The following is a 27,033-nucleotide window of genomic DNA, read 5'->3' as shown; positions in this document are numbered from 1 at the left end:
ATGCCAACCTTACTATCTAAGATAAATAAGAATAATAGTCATCATTTTGACACTAACCATGAGGCAGAAACAGTACTAATTTATTTATATACAGTATGTTTAGTCTAAGACATTCTAATAGATTTCCATGTCCTGTATTCTTTTTTTTGAGATAGAGTCTCACCCTGTTGTCCAGGCTGGAGTGCAATGGCGTGATCTCTGCTCACTGCAACCTCCGCCTCCTAAGTTCAAGCAATTCTCCTACCTCACCCTCCCAAGTAGCTGGGATTACAGATGCACACCACCATGCCTGACTACTTTTTGTTTCTTTAGTAGAGGCGGGCTCCCAAAGTGCTGGGATTATAGGCATGAGCCGCCGCGCTGGCTGCATGTCCTATATTCTTAAATACGCACCCCTTACCCTGGTGGACACAATCTGCATGAGTTGTGTCTCTTCTCCTCCCTAGTCTCACCTCATCTCACTCTGCTTCCTGCTCCCTATGCTCCAGTCATACCTACCTTTTTATTCTATGTCATCATATTTGCAGTGTGGGCTGCTATAACAAAATGCCACAGATGGAGTGGCTTAAATAACAGCCATTTCTCACAGGCCTGGAGGCTGGGCCATCCAATGGGAAGATGCTGGCTTATCTGTTCCCTGGTGAGGGCTCGCTGTCTGGCTTGCAGATGGTACTCTTCTCACTGTGCTTTCACATGGTACAGGCAGAATGAGGCTCTGGTCTTCCTGTCTCATCTTATAGTGGTGCTAATCCCATCATGATGGCCCTCCCCTCATTACTTCATCTAAACGTAATCACCTCTCAAAGGCTCCACCTCCAAACACCATTGCACTGGGAGTTAGGGTTTCAACATATGAATTTTGTGGGGATGCAAACATTCAGTCCATAGCACATGAGACTTGGCATAACTTACATCATCACATTCCATTTAATTCCCTACTTAGGCATCTTTCAAAAAGGCTTTCCCTGGTTATTTCAAACATAAACTCCTTCCTCTTCTAGGTTACCCATTAATAAGGCTACAGGTGGGAGAGTCAGAATTTTACACTGGGTTTCTTTTCACTTCATTTCCCTTCACAGGGCAATCATGAAGGAGCCAATACCTTCAAACACCTTCACGTGCCAATCTTTATTACCTTATGTGGCGATTTTTATATTTGCTTCTTTTTTCCCCGTAATGCTACACTTTCTTGCCATGAGGTTGTTCCTGCCCTTGCCATCTCCCTAGAATATTTTTTCCTGTTTTCTTAGCCACCATAAATTACTTCTTTTAATTGTGAACACACATAAAAACTTCCTATTTGAAAGTGACCTTCCCCTCCCAATATTTTCTATACTGTTTAGTGCCTACATTACTCTTGTGGGCTTTATTGGAACTGTTTTATATGATAGCTGTTTCCTACTTACTCTACCCATTTGCTAGATGAAATAGTTATTGGTGAAAGGGACCATGTTTATGTACATTTTTAATTTGCCCTGTGCCCAGAATTTGTTCTTAATGTAGTCATTATGCAATCATGTTGCTTGAATTAGGAGCTTTATGTAATAATATGAAAAATTTTCAAAATATGTTTTTAAGTTATAAAAAAGCAAAGTACAGAATGAGGTGCATGGCATGTTAAAAATAAGTAAAAATCATAAAGATAAATATATATTAGTATTTGCAGATACATTAAAATCTTTAGATGAATACACAAATACAAAAATGTGATTGCCTATTTTGGGTTGGGAAGACCTGGTTACATAGGGGAGACATGGAAAATATTTTCTCGTATATTTATCTGAATACTTAACTATGATGATGTGCTATCTACTAAAAATGAATAAATAAAAGTAATCTAGGAAGATAAATACATAGAAGCATATCTGGGAAAAATTATCACTACTTACTCTGTGTATTAGAAGTACAGATGATGAAACAACTGTGACTTTACATTTGCAAACTTCTGTATTGAATCTTTTTCAAGGCACATAATACTTATTATTAAAATTAACTGCATTTTTTAAAAAAGTATTTGACCAACATTTATAAATGATAGAACAGAAAATTGCAGAGGAACAACTTTGAGCAATACCTCATTTTAAGGGAAACAACCAATGGTTCCATATTCTCTTTAGCCTCTATAGGCTTCTAGTCTATAACTAAATGAACAAGTGCCATTTGTATATTCAAGTTTTGATATGGTTTGGCTGTGTCCCCACCAAAACCTCATCTCAAATTCCCATCTGTTGTGGGAAGAACTTGGTGGGAGGTAATTGCATCATGGGGGCAGGTCTTTCACGTGCTGTTCTCATGGTAGTGAATACATCTTATGAGATCTGACAGTTTTATAAGGGGGAGTTTTCCTGCACAAGCTGTTTTTTTTTTTTTTTTTTTTTTTTTTTTTGCCTGCTGCCATCCATGTAAGATGTGACTTGCTCCTCTTTCCTTCTGCCATGATTGTGAGACCTCCTCAGTCATGTGGAACTATAAGTCCATTAAGCCTTTTTCCTGTATAAATTACCCAGTTTCTGGTATGTCTTTATTAGCATTGTGAAAACAGACTAATACAGTAAATTGGTACAAGGCTGCTGCTGAAAATATATCCGAAAATGTGGAAACAACTTTGGAACTGGATAACAGGCAGAAGCTGGAACAGTTTGGAGGGCTCAGAAGAAGACAGGAAAATGTGGGCAAGTTTGGAACTCCATAGAGACTTGTTGAACGGCTTTGCCCAAAATGCTGATAGCAATATGGATAATAAAATCCAGGCCAAGATGGTGTCAGATGGAAATAAGAAACTTGCTGGGAATTGGATCAAAGGTGACTCTAGTTATGATTTAGCAAAGAGACTGGCAGAATTTTGCTCCTTCCCTAGAGATCTGCAAAATTTGAACCTGAGAGAGGTGATTTAGGGTATCTGGTGGAAGAAATTTCGAAGCAGCAAAGCATTCATGATGTGACTTGGGTGCTGTTAAAGGCATTCAGTTTTACAAGGGAAGCAGAGCATAAAAGTTTGGAAAATTTACAGTCTGACAAAGCAATAGAAAAGAAAATCCCATTTTCTGGGGAGAAATTCAAGCTGGCTGTAGCAATTTGCATAAGTAACAAGGAGCTAAATCTTAATTCCCAAGACAATGGGGAAAATGTCTCCAGGGCATGTCAGAGGTCTTCATGGCAGCCACTTCCATCACAGGCCTGGATGCCTATGAGGAAAAAGTGGATTTGTGGGCTAGGTCCAGAGTTCCTGTGCTGTGTGCAGCCTAGGGACTTGGTGCTCTGTGTTCCAGCTGCTCTAGCCATGGCTGAAAGGGGCCAATGTAGAGCCTGGGTCATGGCTTCAGAGGATACAAGCCTCAAACATTGGCAGCTTCCACATGTTGTTGAGCCTGCTAGTTCACAGAAGTCAAGAACTGGAGTTTGGGAACCTCAGCCTAGATTTCAGAGGATGTATGGAAATGCCTGGATGTCCAGGCAGAAGTTTGCTATAAGGGCGGGGCTCTTTTGGATAACCTCTGCTAGGACAATGTGAAAGGGAAATGTGGGGCCAGAGCTCCCACACAGAGTCCCTACTGGGGTACCACCTAGCAGAGCTGTGAGAAGAGGGGCACTGTCCTCCAGACCCCAGAATGGTAGATCCACTGACAGCTTGCAATGTGCATCTGGAAAAGCCGCAGACACTCACCATCAGCCCGTGAAAGCAGCCAGGAGGGAGGCTGTACCCTGCAAAGCCACAGGGGTGGAGCTGCCCAAGAACCCACCTCTTGCATCAGTGTGACCTGGATGTGAGAAGTGGAGTCAAAGGAGATCATTTTGGAGCTTTAAGATTTGACTGCCCTGTTAGATTTTGTACTTGCCTGGGGTCTGTAGCCCCTTTGTTTTGGCCAATTTCTCTCCAACTTGAAATGACTGTATTTACCCAATGTCTGTACCCCTATTGTATCTAGGAAGTAACTAACTTGCTTTTGATTTTACAGGCTCATAAGCAGAAGTGACTTGCCTTGTCTCAGATGAGACTTTAGAGTTGGACTTCTGAGTTAATGCTGGAATGAGTTAAGACTTTGTGGGACTATCAGGAGGGTGTGATTGGTTTAGAAATCTGGGGACATGAGATTTGGGAGGGGTCAGGGTGGAATGATATGGTTTGGCTCTGTCCCCACCCAAATCTCATCTTAAATTTCTACCTGTTGTAGGAGGAACCCAGTGGGAGGTAATTGAATCATAGGGTAAGGTCTTTTCCATCCTGTTCCTATGACAGTGAATAAATCTCACGAGATCTGAAGGTTTGATAATGGGGAGTTTCCCTGCACAAGCTCTTTTTTTCCTGCTGCCATTTATATAAGATGAGACTTGCTCTTCTTTGCCTTCTGCCATGATTGTGAGGCCTCCTCAGCCATGTGGAACTGTAAGTCCATTAAGCCTTTTTCCTGTATAAATTACCCGGTCTCTGGTATGTCTTTATTAGCAGACTAATACAAATTTCCATTAATTGGCACCTTTAGTGGGTTCAATGTATTAGTTGTCTATCATTGTTATAACAAACTGCCATAACTCAGTGATTAAATGTAGCACCTATTTGTTATCTCACATTTCTGTTGATCGGCAGTGCACAAACAGCTTAACCCAGCTTCCTCCTCCCCAGGCTGAAATCAAGGCATATACAGAGCTGCCTTCCTTGCTACAGACTGGAGGAGAATCCACTTCCAGTTTTTTTCAGGTTGTTTGCAGAAATTAACTTCCGTTTAGAGCTGGCTATCACCTGGTGGTTGTACTGTTTCTGGAGGCCACCCACATTTTTTTGGTTTGTGGCCCCCAGGAATGGTGAGCTAAATCCTTCTCCCACTCCCCTTCTGCTGCGTCTGCAACCTGAGGACTATGTCTTCTTTCATGGGCCCATGTGATTTTAATGGGCCGACCTTGAGCATCCAGGATAATCTTACTGTTTCAAAGTCTGTAACCTTACTCAAATCTGCAATGTCCCTTTTTCTATGTGACTTAACATGTTCACAGGTTCTGAGGATTAAGACATGGTCATCTTTGGTGAGGGGAAAACATTATTCTGCCTATTACATTCCTATATTTCTCTCCTGATAACCAGAAAATTTATTTTACCTGAGAAGTCCAGGAAAATGGACTTTACGTCTGAAACACAAAACATACAGTATGAAGTATTGTGCTCTACATAAAAGGCAATACAAACATGAGGAAAATGATTATAAATATTGTGCTTTTGGTTTTTCTGCATTGGCTTCTCCAGATTAGTTATTATTTGAGATAATACTATAGCACTAATTAAGCTATCAAAACATAGTACCATTTTTATCATAAAGTAACTATGACTTTAATTCAACATTTTGAGCCACCATTATTTTTATCAATTATTCTGAAAAAATAAATACATAAATAGTGTGATAATTAGTGGGAAAAATTAGACAAATTAAATAATTCATTTATTCTTTTAAATGTCTTGCCTCAGAGATTTGCATTACATCCTGTTACTGTCTAGCCTGCCTCTCAGAAATGTATTCCATTGCAAATTGGAGAGTTAAATCACTTTCTAAAATTTTGCCTAATCATGTAAATCTTTTAAGAATATTAGACTCATAATAGCATATCCAACACTTCTCCATTTATTTATTGTCGTCAGCAAATTGTTATACTCATTGTTTTCTTCCATTTTGAGATCATTAATTTTGATGTTATGGTTATCGAACATTTCCTCATCCCAAAACACTTCATTAAGAATCTCTTGGCACCAGGTTCCTAAGGGCATTTATCAGTTCCAATTGGCCTCTGTTCTTCAGCCCACTTTGCTTATATGAGAACCTCATCAAATCTGATTGCAATTTGAGTAGTATGGCCAGACTCTGAGATATTGTCAGAGACCACCACAGACTTCCAGAGGACTACAGTGTACTTAGAACTGTCTGAATAAAAATTAGATCCACTGATAGCCCTGAGTCACAGCTCTATATACTACAGAATAATAAGTCTGAGGTAGGAATAGGGGTGGAGAGAGTGGGTGTGTATGAAAACTATTTAGATCATAATATTAGTATGACTTGGAATGGAATAGTTGTTCCATTTCAAGGGATTAAATAAAAGTCATGCCCAAGTTATAATTGTTTTGCCTTCAATATACACAGTAGAAAGAACAGTAGTGTGGTTGCATGTGTGTGTTGATGATAGTAGTGAAGGGTTATAAGTTTTTTTTGGCATATTTTTGATATATCTTAGGAAGTTCTAAAAAGTGATGTGCAGTAAGCATTTCCATACACTTATCTGAAGTTCAGTAGTACAATGTGAGTTTAGATTTAGATTCTTTCATTGTACAGGAGTCCCACCATATCCAAGGTTTCACTTTGCAAGGTTTCAGTTACCTAGAGTCAACCTCAGTCCAAAAATATTAAATGGAAAATTCCAGAAATAATGAGTTCGAGAAGTGTGATGAAATCTCGTGCCCAAGATCTGAATTGTCCCTTTGTCCAGTGTATCCATGCTATAGACACTATCTGCCCATTAGTGACTTAGTAGCTCTCTTGGTTATCAGATCCGCTGTTGTAGCATTGCAGTCCTTGTGGCCAAGTCACCCTTATTTTACTTAACAATGGCCACAAAACGCAATGGTTGTGGTGCTGGCAATGCGGCTATGCCAAAGAAAAGCCATAAAGTGCTTCCTGTAAGTGAAAAAGTGAAAGTTCTCCACCTAGTGAGGAACAAAGAACACATACCAAGGGTTGCTAAGATCCAAGGTAAGAACAAATCTTCCACCTGTGAAGTTGTGGAAAAGAAAAAAGAAATTCTTGCTTGTGTTGCCATTTCCCCTCAAACCGCAGAACCTATAGCCTCACTGTGTGATGAGCACTTAAATAAGATGAAAAAGGCACTAAATTTGTGAGTGGAAAAAATAAATAGAAACATTTTCCAATTTAGGCCAATTAAGTTTCATATTGTTTGTGGTTTCAGGCATCCACTGGGGTCTTGGAATGTATTCCTCAAGGAAAAGGGGAGGCTACTGTACACATAGCAATGGATAGTATACAGGTGAATGAACTTCCTCCAAAATAAGTTGTGCAGACTGAAATAGAAGAAGGCAGCATGGAAAACCCTGAGGTAACATCAGAATCTCCATACCACCATACCACCTTGTTCTCCTTCTATAACAAAGTACCCTAAACTGAGTGGTTCATAATAACAGAAACTTATTTCTTACCTTGTGAAGGCTGGGAGTCTGAGAACAGGTGCCAGCTTGGTTGGTTTCCAAATTCCACACGAATAGCAGGCTTGCCATTCAGAAATTGCCTCAGTGTTTTATTCTTTTTACTCTACATTATGAAGTATTTGAGTCTTCCCAAAATTCATATGTTAAAACCCTAACTCCACTGTGATGTGTTAGGTGAGCTGGAGTCTTTGGGAGGTAATTAAGTCATAAGGGTACAGTGCTCATGATGGCAATACCTGAGAGCTTACTGCCTTTTCTCTGTCCATGTGCCTGCTCATGGGCAAGGCCATGTGAGCACCCAGGCAACAACGGCTGTGTGGGAATCCAGAAGAGAGCCCTCATCAGGTACCAGATCTTCTGCATCCTTGATCTTGGTTTTTCCAGTCTCCATACTTTGAGAAATAAATGATTTTTCTTTAAGTCATGTAGTATATGGTGTTTGCTATAGCAACCTGAGCTACAATACTCTACCAACCTTACTTTCCTTTCAATCATCTTTGAACCTCTGTTGAAATGAATGTGATGGCAAAGGGATTCCTTTACACCACAAGGTAATAAACAAACAGTTTTTTGCAAATTTTGACTAAAACTTTGTATTATTTTTGTCAGAACTCAGTCACATAACTTCCGCCAACCAGAAGGGAGACTGAGAATGTCATCTGGTTATAACCACAAAGAAGAGACAACAAATTTGATCAGAAGTAGACAGCTCTGCCATGTAAATTTAAGAGGCAGTGTGGGAAAATAATGCTTATTTATTATAGCAACATAACAGTGAAACCTGCACATAAACCTAATGCCAAGTACAAAAACATTCTAACTCTTCTAAACCCCTCAGCGGTACTTGAATCTGTCAACACTTTCTTTCTCCTTGAATCACTCCCTTCTCTTGACAAGGCACTGTTCTAATAACCCATTCTCCCTGGGGAACTGAATCAATTTCCTTAATTTCAATTCATCTTGAAATGCTGATGCTTTTCAAATATCCTTCCACTCAGACCTACCTCCTGAGTTTTAGACGCAGGCTTTAATTCTTGAGTAGCTAAATTTGAGAAGTTCCACAAGCAATCAAATTCCAAAATAAATTAAGAAATACAGGTCATCTTACCACCTCCTTTCCTGAGATGTTTTGTCTTTTTTCAAGACAGAAATCTAAGTATCACCTTGATTTGTTTTTCTCTCTATTATCCCCCTTTGCTAATCAATCACAAATCCTGTCATTTTGATCTCTCTGCTGGCTTTTGATTTATATGCTTTTCTCCACCCCCAATGCTATTGTTTTAATTCAGTTTATTTCACCATCATCTTCATTAAGGCCTTTTAAAAATTCTCTTAACTGGTCTCCCTTTAGGCTTTTCCACTGCTCATTGTTAATCTTTACATTGCAATCAGAATGATATCTCTAAAATTTAAATAGGAATATGTTGCTTTACTGCAGGTGTGGTTTCCACTAGTAAATCAGAGATTTTGCACTGTCAGTATTTATGTCCTTACGACATAATCATGTTAAGAGAGTACCAACCTCTTTTTCTGATGTAAGTCTTACTACCAAATGCCCTTGTTAGCAGTTGGTGCTTCAGTATGCACCAGAATCCAGGAAAAGAGGGACATCAAAGACGAGGGGAGAATATTTAATCTCAACATTAAGATAATAGTAATTTAGTTAGTAATTATACAAACCTTCTGAGTTTGAACCCCGTTCAAGATAATTTAATTGAAAATGAGATCTCATGATATTTTATTCTCAAGTTTACTGTTCTTGGAATTAGGGTCCTTCTCCCCAGGTGTTTTGAGTATATTATTCATTTTAATTGATTCTAGTTTGACTTCCATAATTAGCTCTTTTAAGTTATTAATAGAAAGAGTTCCCTTCCCCAGAGGGAAGTACTGCATCTCTGGCCTAGTTGTAAAGCCTCATGATGGGGCCTTCCAACCCGGTATTAACCATTTACTCTAATGTATTTGTGGAGATTTGTTTTAAGGTGGGGCATATAAACAGAAGCAGCAAAGTAAGGCATCAATGGGCAGCTCTGAGGAGGAGAAAAGGCAAATCCTGGTGAGTTTTAGGATACTGGAAGAAAATGCTTTCTACAGTTCCATCTTTCCCCAATATTCAATATTTGAAGCTGCTCTTATCAGATATATCATGTTGCAAGCAGATAGCTGGAAAAAGAAACAAAAACAAATTAAGCACAAGTCTTTCATTTTTGTAGGTAAGAAAAATTAAGCTCACAGGGTAGAAAAGACATGCTCAAAATGCTATAGTTAAAATACATATATCAGAAGGTAGATTTCATGTGGTGTTCTTATCACAATAAAATAAAATGAAAGAAAGAAGAAAGAGAGAAAGAAAGAAAGAAAGAAGGAAAGAAAGACGAAAGAAAGAAAGAAAGAAAGAAAAAGAAAAAAAAAAAGAACTTCGCCTCTGTGTTTGCATTATTATCTTTACTTAATATTTATTCATTGTTTATTGCTGCATAACAAATTATCACAAATTAGTAGTTTAAAACTACAAATGTTCATTATTTCACAGTTTCTCTGGCTCAGCAATCTGGACACAGTCTATCCAAATCCTCTACTCAGGGTCTCACATCAAGCTATCAGCTTGGGCTGTGGTCTCATCTGAAGTGCAGGGCCCACTTCTAAGATCACATCATTTTTGGCAGATTTGAAACCTCATGACTGTAGAAAGCATAGGGACTAGCTTCTTTCAATACAGCTGGAAATTTTCTCAGGCTTCTAGGATCTTATTTCAGTGTTCTCCTGATTAGGTCCAGGTCAGGTCTACCCAGAATATCTTTCTTTGATTACTTCAAAGTCAAATAATTAAGAATTTTAATTGCATTTGTAAAATCCCTTCACCTTTGTCACATAACATAACTAACCAAGAGAAGGGTAGCTTATCATATTCATAAGGTTTTCAATTTCCTCTGGATAGTTCTACAGCATAATTAGACCAAGATGATTAAGTATAGATGTCTTGAATCAAACATCCTGACTTTAGAAATTGTCTCTGGCACTTGATGACTAATGATGTCTGCAACTTGCTCAGTCTTTATCTAGCTTTTAAGTCTTAGTTTTTTCTTCTGCAAAATTAGGATGAAATCCATTCATGTACCAGGCACTGTTTTGAATTCCCTCTCAAACTCACATAGCTTCTTTGTGAGATTCTCCATCTCTCAGCATTGGAAATGCTCAGCAGCTTCTGTTGCATCTTACACAGCATTTCTGAACACATGGGATTTGATCAAATGTGGAATATCAAGCTGGGTCTATCAAAATTTCTCTTTCAGAAATTTGTAATAGAGATCTATGGAGCCCAATTTAGTCTACATTCTTTCTGGAGAAGTTATCAAGGAGGATTCTATGAGGAAAGCTGTTTTCTACCACTACATGGAGAAAGTAGAGAAAACTCACTTGCAAAGAGCAATAAATACTGTCGACATGTTAAAATAATAATAATAATAATAATAAAACAGACAAGAGATCTTGTGAATGAGGTCAAGGGGAAAAGAAGAAGGCTAAAGATTAGCTGCCAAAGTGAAAGTGAGAAAACATTAAGAGCGTAAGGAAGATAAAAGAGTACAAGAAAGAACAACTTTGAAGGTAAACTAAGAGATAGTTGCTAACATTCGATTTTTTTTTCAATTTTGGTTTCAGTTATTAAGTTAATAACTCAGCAGATATTTACTGAGTATACATTATGCCCAAGACACATTTTGGCTGCTACAGAAACAGTTTTGAGCAAGGAAGAGCCCTCTTACTTGTAAGATTTTTGCTATCTTAGGAGCCACTGAGACAGATGATGATAAGCAAGCATGCACTGATACTAATAATCACCATGTAAAAAACAACATAGATGGCGTGATAGACAACTGGGTGGGGATACGTGCAGGGGAGGATGTCTTTTTTTTTTTTTTTGAGACGGAGTTTCACTCTTGCTACCCAGGCTGGAGTGTAATGGTGCAATCTCTGCTCACTGCAATCTTGGCCTCCCAGGCTCAAGTGATTCTCCTGCCTCAGCCTCCTGAGTAGCTGGGATTACAGGCATGCACCACCACGCCCAGCAAATTTTGTATTTTTAGTAGAGGCAGGGTTTCTCCATGTTGGTCAGGCTGGTCTTGAACTCCGACCTCAGGTGATCCACCTGCCTCGGCCTCTCAAAGTGTTGGGATTACAGGCGTGAGCCACAGCACCTGGCTGAGGACCTCTTTATGTATTCATTCCACTACAGTTTTCAGGGAAGGTCCTCTGAAAATTGTACAGTGTCTGGACCACGAGAAACAAAGAGCCATGAAGAATTCTGGAGCAACTCTGGCATCATATTGTACCTTCAGTTTCCATAAGATAACCTACGATCCTTTTAATAAATGCCACTATTAAACTTTTGTAAAATATCATTGATTTTATGTCTTGAAAACAGAATTTTTAACCAGACTATAGCTGTTATTATGATATATAAACTAAAATGACACCTAACAACATTTTAGGAAGAGGTTAGGAGAACCCTTCTCTTTTACCTATCAAAAGGTTCCCTTTCCCCAAAAACTGTAATGCAATGATGCTTCCTTTCATGCTGTGAGCAGAAATGTCTGTTTTTAGCATTTGTTAGCATTAAATTTTAGAAAGCTCTTATAGATGAAAGTGCCACCATCTAAAGGGCATGAGTTATATTTAATCCCCAGCTTATCTAAGTCTTTCAGCAGGAAAGAAGACTAGACATGAAAACTGCCCTAAATGTCATTCTCTTCTCTGGTCTTTGTTGATCTCCTGACCTCCAAACCAAAAGGTTAGACAAACAGGCCCAGGATCTAACATTTTTCTATCTGCGAATAACCAGAAGGAGAGGTGACCAAGGAGCAGGTGGAGATGGAGTCTGTGTTAGTAAACGAACCCTTTAATTTACTTGTTTGTATAGTACTAGACTTGTGCACTGAAGACTAGCCTCACTTTCAGTGCCTGTGATAAGGGATGCTACCTTTGAGGCAGCCAGAACAGCCATCCCTATGGGCAGCTATTAGTTATTCCCATCCTTCTCATTTTAGCAATTTGTTTGGTTTGTCTGCCACATCTTTTCATTTACATAAATAAAATTAATCAATCCGAACTGAATATGCTGAGTTGCTTGTCTTTTTCTAGTCCCACCACAGGTAAGAAACCAAGTGGTAAAGGCCGGAACATTCCAGGCCCCCCAGAGCGTGGGAAGATCTGTGTGATGCGTGGCACCGAAAAACACTCCGAAAAGTAGTTACATTATACATTATATTACACAAATCTGCTTCTGTGCACACACATACACACAAAAGAACAAACGTAGATACATTGTGTAATTGATTGGAGATAGAAATAATTGAGGTAGTGATAAAGAAAAGGTAAGTGTTACCCATTCCAAGACACATTTGATGTAATAACAACAAGTCTTTTAGTTAAATATATTTATGATTGTTGAAGGAACTCTAAAACCTTGGTTTATCTGCTCTTTTCCCACAGACAGCAGTTATTTTAAAAAATATTTAAAGATCTGAGTCTAGAATAGAAAGGAAAAACTGTATATTTCTTGCCATTTAAGGAAGTTCACCATCTCTTGGATGGTTTATTTAAAGTCAATGCTGTGTTTTTCTATATTGGGTTGATATACAGTGTGGTTGTTAACCTTTTTATACTTGGATGAGAAACTTCAATTTCTTCTGACCTATAACTTCAAAAAATGTTAATTTTACTTCTTTTTATTTGTTTATTTTACATAAAGAATATTATAAAACCAGCATGAATTGAAAGATTGGTATCTGCTAAGGAATTAAGATTAATAAAATGGGTGCTATGACCCTTGTCCAAATTGGTTTCTCATATGTGTGTGTGTGTGTGTGTCTGTGTGTGCGTGCGCATCAAAGTAATGAAGTGGAAACTTTTAAAGTCTGATCTCAGATCAAAATTGAGACTAGTTTTCATTTCTGGGTTTAAATTAAAAGTCTGCTAACATTAGAGGGAGTAAGGTAGGAATCAAGCCTTACAAAACAGCCCTTGATTGGCAATTAGCAATTAGAAAATTTCAGAATGTTCAGGAGGTAATTTTGGATAAGTATCTAAGACCACGGCTGCATGTCTGATCCTTTGCCAAAGTTTTCAAGCACCGGAGTTGCAAAGCTGAGAGAAAAATTTCACAGTCACAGGTTGCCTCCCGGGATGGTACATCAGTTTGCTCCATTAAGGCACAAAAGATTTCATGGTTCTTTGAAACTGTGATCCATTTGGAAGCAAGAGCATAGACGTAAGTAGAAGGCAATTAAAAAAATAATTGGAATGACTTATTTGGTACCTACATTGTACTTGGTGGCTTTCTCAGGCTGAGAAATAAAGAATTAATACTTACACTTTTCAAATGGTTAAAGATGCTGCATGTCTTACCCTAAGTCATAAATGTCTAAGCAGCATAAGAATCCTTTTATATCTGGTCACATAGTTCACAATAAGCCAAGCCTGTACAAGGAAGGGACATCATCCTTTCTCATGGAGACTCTGAGTGCAGGGAAAATAAACGAATCAGTTTGCAAAAGGGCTAGATATGTTGAAGAGAACTTGCCAAAGTTGTGCTGCTATACAGCAACACAGCTAATCTATGCCCAGCACGGTATTAGACTTTTAAGATACATAGATGAATAAAGCACCCATTTTTGACCCTTTCGAGCTTAGTTTTACATGGGTTGATAGGCTGTTCATAATATCTATTATGAAGAAGCAAATTATATGGTATGTTAACAGATGATGGAAAAAATGAACAGGGTATTGAGATCAGAACTGCAATGTGAGAGAGAATGATCAGGTCGGGTGCAGGGGTTCAACCCATAATCCCAGCATTTTGGGAGGCCAAGGCAGGTGGATCACCTGAGCTCAGGAGTTCAAGACCAGCCTGGCCAAAATAGTGAAACCCTGTCTCAACCAAAAATACAAAAATTAGCTGGGTGTGGTCGTGTGTGCCTGTAGTCCCACCTACTCGGGAGGCTGAGGCATAAGAATTGCTTGAACCCAGGAGGAGGAGGCTGCAGTGAGCTGAGATTGCATCACTGCACTCCAGCCTGGGTGACAGAGTGAGACTCTGTTTCAAAAAAAAAAAAAAAAAATCAGCATAGGGCTCATTGGGATAGAAACTATTAAGCCACTGTTCTAAGATTGAAAGAGAGGAGTTAGATATGGGGGTGTTGGGTGAAAGACACAATTCAAAGAGGTAGACCAAAAATTATGTTGGTAGTAATCCCAACTTTTTTCCAAGTAAAAAATCCACCCCAAATCTATTTCTTTTTACTTCTTATAGAGACCATGGCCATGATCTTTCTTTTTCTCTTTCTTCTTTTGCCCATTCACTGACCATTTCTAACTCTCTATTCTCCCCACTCTCTTTTTTTCTTTATTCTCATCACTATTATTATTCATCTTTAATTTTTCAAACAACATATGTTTTCATTTGATTTAGTGTTTAACTTATAATCTTTTGCTCGTTTGATTCAAGGGCTTCCATAGGTAATAGAGAAGGACATGTGAGCAACTTTTCTTTCTCCTTTCAAATTCTAATATATGGTATCTTATTTTTGCTTAAGTGTTATTAAGTCTTGACCCCTAAGATTCATTTCTGTTGTTCAGTGTCCAAGAAGTTGTCTTCTATGGACATATAGAACCTAGCTGTCTTGCCATGTTACATCCAACTGGGTTCATTCAGATCACAGGACAAATGAAGAAAGTGATCATCCTTGCTTTCCTCCATATTAGACCAATTTTTCAATGATCCACCAGGGCCACAGCTTGTGTTGGAGAGCTGTCTCTTCCAGCTGCAGTTATTATCCCTTCAGACCTTAGGACAGTAGCGACTGTGCAATCAAGAGATATTTCACCATCCATTATGGGTTTTTCTTACCGCTGTGCACACTTTTGTAAATAGACCCTTTATGAAACTCTCTTTGAATGCCAATATTAAGTGAACCATTTGTTTCCAGGTGGGACCATAACCTGTAGAATCATCATCTCTCTCATCATATTCCATAGCAGAGACAGTGTCTATGATAAATAATTAGTGCAGATCTAATTGATGCAGATAGAAATATTACTATTAGGCTTATACAGTTTACTTCAATTTTTGGACTAATATTTGTTTCATACAAACTGTGTGACAAATACTAGATTAGGTGCTTCCTTTTCATTGTCATTAGTTCCATACAACAGCCTTGAGAAGTGGGAATTGCCCCATTTCATAGATGAGGAAACCGAGCTTTGAAAAGAACAGGTAATTTGTTCACAGTAATAAAGCTAATAATTGTTTGAAATAGAATATTAGCCCAGTTATCCATGACTTCAAAGTCTGTATTCCACCTAAATAAATTTTTGGAGAGAAGCTCTTCATCAGTATATTCAAAATAAGTAGATCTCATAAATGACTCAACATACCGCAAATGTCACCAAGAAGTTTAGTAGCAATAAATTCCTTGTTAACCATCTTAACAAATTCCAATGAATAAAGATAAAATAAATTTCTAACAGAAGGGATAAATATCAGAAGGCAGGCTAAAAGAAGCACTTTTCTTGAGTATAGCACTACATCAAGTCACTTAAAATTTGAAGTCAGCTTAGATTGCAAAGATGAACTAACGCTTCATACATTGTAATCCTGTTAGGAACTGGAAATTTAGCTGAAACCATGCAGTGTGAGCAACTTTAGAATTCTTAAATTTTTCTCACTGACAATGCAGCTGATGCATCTTGATAGATGACGAGTAGAACTATAGTGAAAATTTTTAAAAAACTGAGATCAGAACCAAGTTCTGCTTATTTTACTAGCTATTTGATCTTGGGCAAGTCACTTGACCTGCCTTAGTCTGTCTTTGTTAGTATGAAAAATAGGTATAATAATGCCTACCTTCTGGAATTTTAGTATGTTAAAAAAACTAAGTCAAAACATTTTAAATAAAAAGTGTATAGGATGATTAGGTTGAAGAAAATAGGCATTATCAAAAAGGGGTAAGAGGAATACTTGGAGAGAGAATATCACTGTTTTGAAATTTTAAGAATTTACCTCCCCTCACAGAATATTTTATTATTGATTTCTTCGTATGTGATCACTTTTTGGGAACTTAGTCTCTGAAGCACCAGTGCAATGCTAGTGAATACTTAAACTTGTCTGTGACCAGACAAAAAATCTTTCTCTCTTAGCTTCCTAGCAATGCTAGTGAATACTTAAACTTGTCTGTGACCAGACAAAAAAGCTTTCTCTCTTAGCTTCCTAGCTAACACAACCTACTTCCTTTTCGGGGTGTAGCAGGGGTTAGAAAGAAGGTGAAACTCAATCATGAAACAATAGACATGAAATAGCATATCATTTTTTATTACATTGCTTATCTATGTCCTGATAGTCTGACTCCTTTCAAGTAGAATTTGAGTTGACTTATAATAAAAACATTAAAAAGAAAGTAATTGGAATAATGATGAAAATTGTAAATTTTGAAGTGTGAAAAGATATTAAATTAGAAAAGAGAAGAAATCAAAATATGAGGACTAAGATAATCTCTTTACTAGAAAATGACAATAGCTTCTGAGCTTCTAGCCAGCCTGAACAAAAACAGAAAAATAGAACTCATTATATAAATGTAAAAAAAAAATGAAAAAATATACAAAATAGGCACATTATGTATTTGTGGAACCTTAGGGAAATAGCTTTATTGTTTCTTCTAATTAGAAAAACAATTAGAATTATTGATAATTTATTATTTAATAATTATAAAAGTAATGTGTTTTCATTTCAAAGACTTAAAATATGGAATATTATTAAAAAGAAAATAAAAATATCCATAATCTCAAAGTCCAGAGATACTAAACGTTAATGTGAGTATGTGCTGTACTTTCAAAATTGTTTCTATGCATACATTTTAATAAAAATTGGATGCAATTATATTCATAATACAGCTTTTGCTTATAACAATATGTCATGAAGAGATTGCATAATGTCAGGAAATAACATATTCAGTTACTTTAATGATGGTGTAACATTTTTGTATGACTATTAAGTGATTAAACAATTCTATGTGTATGTGTGTTTTCACGGAGGACAGAGACAGAGAGACAGAGTTTTGTTCCCCATATTTTTTTTTCTTTTTAAGACAGGGCTGCAATAAGGGTCCTCGTTTATATCCTATTTCTCCTAGTGTTTCCTTAGAATCCCCTAACACAGATCATATTTCTGGACAAAGGCTTACAATAGAACTCTTCATTAATCAAAAAAAAAATAAGCAAATGAAAGTTTGTTTTTATTACTTTCATCAATGCCAGTTAGTACAAGTATGTACATGTGTATGCGTGTATATACTTATTTATATTTCCCACTCTCAGCAGAGCATGGCATTATGGCATTTACTTGCATTTCTTTGTTGGTGAGGATGAATGTCTTTCCACGTATCTTTTTTATACATTAAACTTTGTCCATTAATATGCTTAGCCCATTTTTCTAAAAATGTCATTTTATTTCCTTAATGATCTTTTAAAAGGTTCTAAATATTAGCAATATTAATCCTTTGCTGTCATGTCTGAATCATTCATTACTTTTGTTAGTTCACTTTTTGGTCTTTATTTTTTTTAATTATTTTTAATTTTTATTTTTTTTATTTTTATTTTTATTTTTATTTAATTTTTTTCCCTTTTTTTTTTTTTTTACTATACTTTAAGTTCTAGGGTACATGTGCATAACATGCAGGTTTGTTACATATGTATACTTGTGCCATGTTGGTGTGCTGCACCCATCAACTCGTCAGCACCCATCAATTCGTCATTTATATCAGGTATAACTCCCAATGCAATCCCTCCCCCCTCCCCCCTCCCCATGATAGGCCCCAGTGTGTGATGTTCCCCTTCCCGAGTCCAAGTGATGTCATTGTTCAGTTCCCACCTATAAGTGAGAACATGCAGTGCTTGGTTTTCTGTTCTTGTGATAGTTTGCTAAGAATGATGGTTTCCAGCTGCATCCATGTCCCTACAAAGGATGCAAACTCATCCTTTTTTATGGCTGCATAATATTCCATGGTGTATATGTGCCACATTTTCTTAATCCAGTCTGTCACAGATGGACATTTGGGTTGATTCCAAGTCTTTGCTATTGTGAATAGTGCCACAATAAACATGCGTGTGCATGTGTCTTTATAGCAGCATGATTTATAATCCTTTGGGTATATACCCAGTAGTGGGATGGCTGGGTCATATGGTACATCTAGTTCTAGATCCTTGAGGAATTGCCATACTGTTTTCCATAATGGTTGAACTACTTTACAATCCCACCAACAGTGTAAAAGTGTTCCTATTTCTCCACATCCTCTCCAGCACCTGTTGTTTCCTGACTTTTTAATGATTGCCATTCTAACTGGTGTGAGATGGTATCTCATTGTGGTTTTGATTTGCATTTCTCTGATGGCCAGTGATGATGAGCATTTTTTCATGTGTCTGTTGGCTGTATGAATGTCTTCTTTTGAGAAATGTCTGTTCATCTCCTTTGCCCACTTTTTGATGAGGTTGTTTGTTTTTTTCTTGCAAATTTGTTTGAGTTCTTGGTAGATTCTGGATATTAGCCCTTTGTCAGATGAGTAGATTGCAAAAATGTTCTCCCATTCTGTAGGTTGCCTGTTCACTCTGATGGTAGTTTCTTTTGCTGTGCAGAAGCTCTTTAGTTTAATTAGATCCCATTTGTCAATTTTGGCTTTTGCTGCCGTTGCTTTTGGTGTTTTAGACATGAAGTCCTTGCCCATGCCTATGTCCTGAATGGTACTACCTAGGTTTTATTCTAGGGTTTTTATGGTAATAAGTCTAACATTTAAGTCTCTAATCCATCTTGAATTAATCTTCGTATAAGGAGTGAGGAAAGGATCCAGTTTCAGCTTTCTACTTATGGCTAGCCAATTTTGCCAGCACCATTTATTAAATAGGGAATCCTTTCCCCATTTCTTGTTTCTCTCAGGTTTGTCAAAGATCAGATGGCTGTAGATGTGTGGTATTATTTCTGAGGACTCTGTTCTGTTCCACTGGTCTATATCTCTGTTTTGGTACCAGTACCATGCTGTTTTGGTTACTGTAGCCTTGTAATATAGTTTGAAGTCAGGTAGCGTGATGTCTCCAGCTTTGTTCTTTTGGCTTAGGATTGTCTTGGCAATGCGGGCTCTTTTTTGGTTCCATATGAACTTTAAAGCTGTTTTTTCCAGTTCTGTGAAGAAACTCATTGGTAGCTTGATGGGGATGGCATTGAATCTATAAATAACCTTGGGCAGTATGGCCATTTTCACGATATTGATTCTTCCTATCCATGAGCATGGTATGTTCTTCCATTTGTTAGTGTTCTCTTTTATTTCACTGAGCAGTGGTTTGTAGTTCTCCTTGAAGAGGTCCTTTACATCCCTTATAAGTTGGATTCCTAGGTATTTTATTCTCTTTGAAGCAATTGTGAATGGAAGTTCATTCTTGATTTGGCTCTCTGTTTGTCTGTTACTGGTGTATAAGAACGCTTGTGATTTTTGCACATTAATTTTGTATCCTGAGACTTTGCTGAAGTTGCTTATCAGTTTAAGGAGATTTTGGGCTGAGACAATGGGGTTTTCTAATATACAATCATGTCATCTGCAAACAGGGACAATTTGACTTCTTCTTTTCCTAACTGGATACCCTTGATTTCTTTCTCTTGCCTGATTGCCCTAGCCAGAACTTCCAACACTATGTTGAATAGGAGTGGTGAGAGAGGGCATCCCTGTCTTGTGCCAGTTTTCAAAGGGAAGTTTTCCAGTTTTAGCGCATTCAGTATGATATTGGCTGTGGGTTTGTCATAAATAGCTCTGATTATTTTGAGGTACGTTCCATCAATACCGAATTTATTGAGCATTTTTAGCATGAAGGGCTGTTGAATTTTGTCAAAAGCCTTTTCTGCATCTATTGAGATAATCATGTGGTTCTTGTCTTTGGTTCTGTTTATACGCTGGATTACGTTTATTGATTTGCAAATGTTGAACCAGCCTTGCATCCCAGGAATGAAGCCCACTTGATCATGGTGGATAAGCTTTTTGATGTGCTGCTGAATCTGGCTTGCCAGTATTTTATTGAGGATTTTTGCATCGATGTTCATCAGGGATATTGGTCTACAATTTTCTTTTTTTGTTGTGTCTCTGCCAGATTTTGGTATCAGGATGATGCTGGCCTCATAAAATGAGTTTGGGAGAATTCCCTCTTTTTCAATTGATTGGAATAGTTCCAGAAGGAATGGTACCAGCTCCTCCTTGTACCTCTGGTAGAATTCAGCTGTGAATCCATCTGGTCCTGGACTTTTTTTGGTTGGTAGGCTATTAATTATTGCCTCAATTTCAGAGCCTGCTATTGGTCTATTCAGGGATTCAACTTCTTCCTGGTTTAGTCTTGGAAGAGTGTAAGTGTCCAGGAAATTATCCATTTCTTCTAGATTTTCTAGTTGATTTGCGTAGAGGTGTTTATAGTGTTCTCTGATGGTAGTTTGTATTTCTGTGGGGTTGGTGATGATATCCCCTTTATCATTTTTTACTGCATCTATTTGATTCTTCTCTCTTTTCTTCTTTATTAGTCTTGCTAGCAGTCTGTCAATTTTGTTGATTTTTTCAAAAAACCAACTCCTGGATTCATTGATTTTTTGGAGGGACTTTTGTGTCTCTATCTCCTTCAGTTCTGCTCTGATCTTATTTCTTGCCTTCTGCTAGCTTTTGAATGTGTTTGCTCTTGCTTCTCCAGTTCTTTTAATTGTGATGTTAGAGTGTCAATTTTAGATCTTTCCCGCTGTCTCTTGTGGGCATTTAGTGCTATAAATTTCCCTCTACACACTGCTTTAAATGTGTCCCAGAGATTCTGGTATATTGTATCTTTGTTCTCATTGGTTTCAAAGAACATCTTTATTTCTGCCTTCATTTCGTTATGTACCCAGTAGTCCTTCAGGAGCAGGTTGTTCAGTTTCCATGTAGTTGAGCGGTTTTGATTGAGTTTCTTAGTCCTGAGTTCTAGTTTGATTGCACTGTGGTCTGAGAGACAGTTTGTTATAATTTCTGTTCTTTTACATTTGCTGAGGAGTGCTTTACTTCCAACTCTGTGGTCAAATTTGGAATAAGTGCGATGTGGTGCTGAGAAGAATGTATATTCTGTTGATTTGGGGTGGAGAGTTCTATAGATGTCTATTAGGTCCGCTTGGTGCAGAGATGAGCTCAATTCCTGGATATCCTTGTTAACTTTCTGTCTCGTTGATCTGTCTAATGTCGACAGTGGAGTGTTGAAGTCTCTCATTATTATTGTATGGGAGTCTAAGTCTCTTTGTAAGTCTCTAAGGACTTGCTTTATGAATCTGGGTGCTCCTGTATTGGGTGCATATATATTTAGGAGAGTTAGCTCTTCCTGTTGAATTGATCCCTTTACCATTATGTAATGGCCTTCTTTGTCTCTTTTGATCTTTGATGGTTTAAAGTCTATTTTATCAGAGTCTAGGATTGCAACCCCTGTTTTTTTTTGTTCTCCATTTGCTTGGTAGATCTTCCTCCATCCCTTTATTTTGAGCCTATATATGTCTCTGCATGTGAGATGGGTCTCCTGAATACAGCAGACTGATGGGTCTTGACTCTTTATCCAGTTTGCCAGTCTGTGTCTTTTAATTGGAACATTTAGTCCATTTACATTTAAGGTTAATATTGTTATGTGTGAACTTGATCCTGCCATTATGATATTAACTGGTTATTTTGCTCGTTAGTTGATGCAGTTTCTTCCTAGCCTCGATGTTCTTTTACATTTTGGCATGTTTTTGCAATGGCTGGTACCGGTTGTTCCTTTCCATGTTTAGGGCTTCCTTCAGGGTCTCTTGTAAGGCAGGCCTGGTAGTGACAAAATCCCTAAGCATTTGCTTATCTGTAAAGGATTTTATTTCTCCTTCACTGATGAAACTTAGTTTGGCTGGATATGAAATTCTGGGTTTAAAATTCTTTTCTTTAAGAATGTTGAATATTGGCCCCCACTCTCTTCTGGCTTGTAGAGTTTCTGCCGAGAGGTCTGCTGTTAGTCTGATGGGCTTCCCTTTGTGGGTTACCCAACCTTTCTCTCTGGCTGCCCTTAAGATTTTTTCCTCATTTCAACTTTGGTGAATCTGGCAATTATGTGTCTTGGAGTTGCTCTTCTCGAGGAATATCTTTGTGGTGTTCTCTGTATTTCCTGAATTTGAATGTTGGCCTGCCCTACTAGGTTAGGGAAGTTCTCCTGGATGATATCTTGAAGAGTGTTTTCCAACTTGGTTCCATTTTCCCCCTCATTTTCAGGCACCCCAATCAGACGTAGATTTGGTCTTTTTACATAATCCCATACTTCTTGCAGGCTTTGTTCATTTCTTTTTCTTCTTTTTTCTTTTGGTTTCTCTTCTCGCTTCATTTCATTCATTTGATCCTCAATGGCTGATACTCTTTCTTCCAGTTGATCGAGTCGGTTACTGAAGCTTGTGGAATTGTCACGTATTTCTCGTGTCATGGTTTTCATCTCTGTCATTTCGTTTATGACCTTCTCTGCATTAATTATTCTAGCTATCAATTCTTCCACTCTTTTTTCAAGATTTTTAGTTTCTTTGCCCTGGGTACGTATTCCTCCTTTAGCTCTGAGAAGTTTGATGGACTGAAGCCTTCTTCTCTCATCTCGTCAAAGTCATTCTCTGACCAGCTTTGATCCGTTGCTGGCGATGAGCTGCGCTCCTTTGCAGGGGGAGATGCGCTCTTATTTTTTGAATTTCCAGCTTTTCTGCCCTGCTTCTTCCCATCTTTGTGGTTTTATCTGCCTCTGGTCTTTGATGATGGTGACGTACTGATGGGGTTTTGGTATAGGCATTCTTCCTGTTTGATAGTTTTCCTTCTAATAGTCAGGACCCTCCGCTGTAGGTCTGTTGGAGATTGCTTGAGGTCCACTCCAGACCCTGTTTGCCTGGGTATCAGCAGCAGAGGTTGCAGAAGATAGAATATTGCTGAACAGCGAGTGTACCTGTCTGATTCTTGCTTTGGAAGCTTCCTCTCAGGGGTGTACTCCACCCTGTGAAGTGTGGGGTGTCAGACTGCCCCTAGTGGGGGATGTCTCCCAGTTAGGCTTCTCAGGGGTCAGAGACCCACTTGAGCAGGCCGTCTGTCCGTTCTCAGATCTCAACCTCCGTGTTGGGAGATCCACTGCTCTCTTCAAAGCTGTCAGACAGAGTCGTTCGTGTCTGCACAGGCCTCTGCTGCTTTTTTTGTTGTTGTTGTTTAGCTCTACCCTGTCCCCAGGGGTGGAGTCTACAGAGACAGGCAGGTTTCTTTGAGCTGCTGTGAGCTCCACCCAGTTCGAGCTTCCCAGTGGCTTTGTTTACCTACTGAAGCCTCAGCAATGGCGGGCGCCCCTCCCTCAGCCTCACTGCTGCCTTGCGGTTAGATCGCAGACTGCTGTGCTAGCAATGAGGGAGGCTCGGTGGCCGTGGGACCCACCCGGCCATGTGTGGGTGTAATCTCCTGGTGTGCCTGTTTGCTTAAAGCGCATTATTGGGGTGGAATTACCCGATTTTCCAGGTGTTGTGTGTCTCAGTTCCCCTGGCTAGGAAAAGGGATTCCCTTCCCCCTTGTGCTTCCCAGGTGAGGCAATGCCTTGCCCTGCTTCAGCTCTTGCTGGTCAGGCTGCAGCAGCTGACCAGCACTGATTGTCCGGCACTCCCCAGTGAGATGTCCCCAGTACCTCCATTGAAAATGCAGAAATCACCGGTCTTCTGTGTTGCTTGCGCTGGGAGTTGGAGACTGGAGCTGTTCCTATTCGGCCATCTTGCTCTGCCCCTCTTGGTCTTTAATTTGTTGTCTGTACTTACCATTAAGAAACATTACATTTTTAAGTAGCTAGGTCTAGCAGTCTTTCCCTTTGCACATTTTACTTTACTGTGAATCTTAAAAACTTCTCCAATATTATGAACATATACGTGCACACATGCATGTGTGTCTGTGTGTATTTCCTTTCTAAATTTTACTCCAGTAGATTTAGAACATTATTTATACTTTCAAATATAAGCATCCCACAAGTTATTTTGGTGAAAATTATAAAGTATCTATAGATGAAAACAAAAGAAATTAATTTTAAAATATTGACCTAAATCTATTTGTACTTTAATTTTTTATTTTTAATTTCTGTGGGTACATAATAGGTATATATATTTATGGGATACATGAGATATTTTGACACAACCATACAATGCATAATAATCACATCATGGTAAATGGGGTATCCATCAACTAAAGCGTTTTATTCTTTCTTTGTGTTATTACATTTCAATTATGCTTTCCTAACTATATTAAAATGTGCAGTAAACTATTCATGATCGCAGTGTCCCTGTTGTGCTATCAAATACCAGATCATATTCATCCTATCTGATTATATTTTTGTACCCATTAACCATTCCTATTTCTTTCTCTTTCCTGTCCTCCCCTTCCCAGCCTCTGGTAACCATCATTCTCCTCTCTATCTCCATGAGTTCAATTGTTTTAATTTTTACTTCCCACAAATAAATGAGAACATGGGAAGTTTGTCTTTCTGTTTATGGCTTATTTTACAACCTAATAAACTCCATTTACATCCATGTTGTTGCAAATCACAGAGTCTCATTTTGTATGGCTAAATATTTAGTAGTCCATTGTGTACAAGGACCACATTTTCTTTATCCCTTTGTCTACTGGAGGATACTTAGGTTGCTTCCAAATCTTGGCTGTTCTAAATAATGCTTCACTAACTATGGGAGTGCAGATATCTCTTTGATATACTGATTTCCTTTTTTATTTTTAAACAACATATCCTTTCCCCAGTAATTTGAAATGACATATTTATCATATATATATATATTTTTTCTTTTGAGACAGAGTTTCGCTCTTGTCTCCCAGGCTGGAGGGCAGTGGCATGACCTTGGCTCACTGCAACCTCTGCATCTTGGATTCAACTGATTCTCCTGCCTCAGATTCCCGAGTAGCTGGGATTACAGACGTGCACCACCACAGCTAGTTTTTTTATGTTTAGTAGAGACAGGGTTTCGCGGTACTGGGCAGCCTGGTCTCGAATGTCTCAGACCTCAGGTGATCCACCCGCCTCGGCCTCCCAAACTGCTGGGATTACAGGCGTGAGCCCCCATGCCCGGCCATATTTATCATATTCTAAGTGCTTCTTTTTAGTTTAATGTTTCTGAACTTTACAATCTGTTCTTTCCTATATATTAATACCACACTGCTATAATTAATGTACCTTTGTAATATAACTTAGCATTTTCTAAGGCAAATACTGATTACTTGTTGTCTTTTAAAAATAGTATCTGTTCTCCAGAGATTGTACTTTCTGGTAAAATTTAGAATTATTTTGTCAAACTATCAATTAAATAGCAAAAATCCACTAAGAATTTGACTTAAAATTTTTCATTTAATTATGTATCCTATCACCAATGAATTGAAATGCCAATTTTATCACACACTAAGTTCCTATCTCTGACAGTTCTGCTTAAAATTGTTGATTAATTTGGGAGAGAATCCGAGAACACAGAATATTTCTCAAGTTAATCCAATTTTCTTTATGTCCATGAGTAAAGTTTAATATTTCCTTCATACAGGTCTTCCAAATTATTATTTGCTTTTCCATGTTAAATGTATTTATATCTTGCTACTGCATTTGGGGCCTTCCTTTTTATTCCATTTTAAATTATTCACTGCTGATGTATAGACAACCTTATGATTTATCTATGTATTCTTTTGGCTTCCTTCACTGCTTAGATCCCACACACATACTTGCACACACACACATAATTATTTATTTTTCATTCATATATGTCTCTTTGATTTGCTAGGGAGACAATCACATTCACTATCATTCATGCTTTTTTTACTTTTTTCCCAATACTTATACTCACATAGACATGAATTTCCAACAATGTTGAGTATTAGTTGTCAAATCAGCCTTCTTTCTCTTCTTTCTGTCTTCAGTGTAGCACATTTTCACCATTTCATCTTGTAAAAGGATACTTGCTATTGTTCTCCTATGAACAAACTTAATTGTTCTTGGTTTATCAATACTTGAAAAAAAGTATAGATATTAGATCTTACAAAAGCTTTTCAGCTTCTATCTGGCTGGACTTATAACGTTCAACCAGAGGTAGTATTAGTCTCCCATAGAAAGCATTTGAATGTGATGTGAAAGAGGGAAGCGGTGTTTTTGGCTGTTCCAGTAACTGGTGACTATCACAGGAATTTACTGGAAAGTGGCAGAAATACCAATGGTTCTTCGCATGCATAGCAGTATCATGTTCAACTGCAATCAGTGTCCCTGTTGAGAAATACTGACCCAGTTTATGTTTCTTGTTCTACCATAATACATTAACATTATGAGCTACATTAATAATTTCATGCTTTCAGAAGAAATTGCATTCCCTTGTGACACTGTAATTGATCCTGACTTGCTGGATTAGATTTGGTAATATTTTATTTCACGTTTTTATGTCTATATTTATAAAAGTGATTGAGCTAGATTTTTACAAGATCCTTTCATACACACACACACACACACCACACACACACACACACACACACATACATGCTTCCTCATAGTATTATGAAAAATTCATATGTAAAAGTTTTTTTGGTCTTTTTCTATATTCTCTGTTGATTATTTTTTTCTTGCATTTTTTTCTTTACTTCTAGTTTTATCAATCATGTCTTACCCTCACTTCCTTATTCAATTGAAAGATATAAATCTTAAATTTAGTCTGCTAATGGTTTAATTATATATTTGAATTTAAATTT

General features: G+C 37.9%; 1 pseudogene; it reads right to left on the bottom strand.

Annotated features, from left to right (window-relative positions):
- The window catches only part of LOC117094247, a 180,220-nt pseudogene extending 153,695 nt beyond the window's left edge, over positions 1-26,525 (bottom strand).
- Positions 26,526-27,033: the final 508 nt, after the last annotated feature.

The sequence above is a fragment of the Trachypithecus francoisi genome, unplaced genomic scaffold, assembly GCF_009764315.1.
Source record: "Trachypithecus francoisi isolate TF-2019V2 unplaced genomic scaffold, Tfra_2.0 Lachesis_group13, whole genome shotgun sequence".
Taxonomy (NCBI): Eukaryota; Metazoa; Chordata; class Mammalia; order Primates; family Cercopithecidae; genus Trachypithecus; species Trachypithecus francoisi.
This window is presented reverse-complemented; position numbering and strand designations above follow the sequence as displayed.